The sequence below is a fragment of the Colletes latitarsis genome, unplaced genomic scaffold (assembly GCF_051014445.1).
Source record: "Colletes latitarsis isolate SP2378_abdomen unplaced genomic scaffold, iyColLati1 scaffold0049, whole genome shotgun sequence".
Classification (NCBI taxonomy): domain Eukaryota; kingdom Metazoa; phylum Arthropoda; class Insecta; order Hymenoptera; family Colletidae; genus Colletes; species Colletes latitarsis.
Window position 1 is genome coordinate 72,501 of NW_027488399.1, and position 2,456 is coordinate 74,956.

The 2,456-nt window shown below is 54.9% G+C and overlaps 1 pseudogene; it reads left to right on the forward strand.

The window, feature by feature from the left end:
* The window catches only part of LOC143350970 (large subunit ribosomal RNA), a 3,121-nt pseudogene extending 2,466 nt beyond the window's left edge, over positions 1-655 (forward strand).
* Positions 656-2,456: the final 1,801 nt, after the last annotated feature.

Below are 2,456 nucleotides of genomic sequence, written 5' to 3' on the forward strand. Positions count from 1 at the left end.
TCTTCCCCTCGGACCTTGAAAATCCAGGAGAGGGCCACGTGGAGGTGTCGCGCCGGTTCGTACCCATATCCGCAGCAGGTCTCCAAGGTAAAGAGCCTCTAGTCGATAGATTAATGTAGGTAAGGGAAGTCGGCAAATTGGATCCGTAACTTCGGAATAAGGATTGGCTCTGAGGAGCGGGGCGTGTCGGGCTTGGTCGGGAAGCGAGTCTGGCTGACGTGCCGGGCCTGGGCGAGGTGAACGGCGTTGAACGGATTCGTTCGTTCTCGTCGGGATCCGAGCTCGGTCCCGTGCCTTGGCCTCCCGCGGATCTTCCTTGCTGCGAGGCTTTCGTTGGCGGCTTGCCGTCGTCGATCGTCCTCTTCGGCCGCCATTCAACACTCAGCTCAGAACTGGCACGGACTAGGGGAATCCGACTGTCTAATTAAAACAAAGCATTGCGATGGCCCCCAAGGGTGTTGACGCAATGTGATTTCTGCCCAGTGCTCTGAATGTCAACGTGAAGAAATTCAAAAAAGCGCGGGTAAACGGCGGGAGTAACTATGACTCTCTTAAGGTAGCCAAATGCCTCGTCATCTAATTAGTGACGCGCATGAATGGATTAACGAGATTCCCACTGTCCCTATCTACTGGCGTCTAGAAGCCGTCCGGGCGTATAGCTTGCTATACGGCACCAGGATCGCATGTGCCAACCCCTCCTCCACGCGGTGGACGCTGCAAACGGCATTTATGCCGGCCAACGGGGCTCTGGTTTCGGCAGGGGCGGTGCAGGGGCACACCGTATGGGAGTAGCGACCCCACCTTCCCGAGCAAGACGTGATCCGTCATTCGTACTGTGCAAACACAGAGATGTCAGAAAAGAGTGGTGTCAGGAAAGCAAAGAGAGATGGGGAAGCATTATGACTAGCGTATACTTAACACCTGGGGGCTTCGGCCCCCATTTCACGTTAAGGCTTATTGGAGAAGGCGTATATTGTACAAAAAGGGGCTATATGCCCCTTTTTCACTTTAAGGAACTTTTCAAAAGTTCCTACTCGAACATCTGGGACTTCTCCAAGAAAGACCTAACTCATACCAGGGGGCTATAAGCCCCCTTTTTGCTTTAATGCTTTTCCGAGGAGGCGATCCTGACACCAGAAATCAAAAAGGGGGCTATATGCCCCCTTTTCACGTTGAGCAAATAATAAGATCAGAAAGAGACACGAAACGACGTCTGTATGCGTCCCCAAAAGCAATACGCCGCTGGGAAAAGCAATACGCCGCTGGGCTTGGCAGAACCCAGCACACCAAAACATCTGGTGGCAGACGTCGTAATGCCAGACGAATGACGGAAGGAGGCCACCGTAGAAGTAGCTGAGCTGCTCCCTACTGCCTGAAGGTGTCGGCTGGGAAACCACGCTAGTATCCTAGGTAGGGAGACGGGCCTCGAAACGTGGATCGCTCCCCTGGCCATTAGAAGACTCCGCCTAGACCAGCTCAACTCCGAGCTGTAAACCGGTGGTGTACGGCTCTGTCAGACTCGGAGTCCTTGCCATACGGACGCTGCATATAGGAAGGATATGCAGCGTATGACGAAAACACTGAAAGGTACGCCAACGACGAAAGACAACATGTATTTATACATGTAAGACCGTCGTCGCGCTGCTGACAGCAGCTCCCGTCGTTGGCGATGGCAAAAGGACGCTGAAGCGTCAAGAGCATAGTTGATGATGGCAAAGTGAGTTTTACTAGTCGTGCTAAGGACGAGTCCCACGTTTTGGAGCTAATGCTACAGGGACATGATGCCCGAGGTCATGTCCTAGTTACGCAGCGGGTTCCCTGCAAAAACAGGGAGCAGAAACCGGGCGTAGCGAAGCAGAGGGAACATCTGCTTGAGGTTTGTTCCCCACGTGTTTGCCGTGCGTGGCGACCTGTGTCGGCGGAAAGGAGGATCCTGGGATCTGAGGGCCCTCTCTCCTGCGGGAGTGTAGCTGCCCAACACGTACCTTTGGCCTCTGCTTCGTCTAGACAGGCGGCTAGGCGAGAAAAGCAGCCCTGTGCCTAGTCAATCGGCTCGGAACACCACTCGTGGGTTCTATTGGGCGAGGAAGTGAACCTAGGAGTCCGGGGAAAGCCCGGTCGGCCTTTGTTCGCGGACTATATCCCGGGTGCAAGTCCTAACCCAGGCGGAGCCGGGTTCCAATTGAGGGTCCATGGAGGCCGGGACACACGCCGGGACGAAACAGTTTCCAGACAAGTATGGATCCTAAAATTAAATTGACACCGATAGACGCCTCGGTACCCCGCAAGGGGGAAAAGGGAGTAAAGGAGGCTACCGTCGTTGCCCCCGGCAGGACGACGGCAGCGAGTAGAAAGGCTGGGGTGGTCTCACCACCTCAGAAAAAGGCGAAGGAGGTTGAAGCTGGGAAGGGCGCTAAAACGCCCCCCAGCACCAGACCCCCGACGCTACGAAGCAA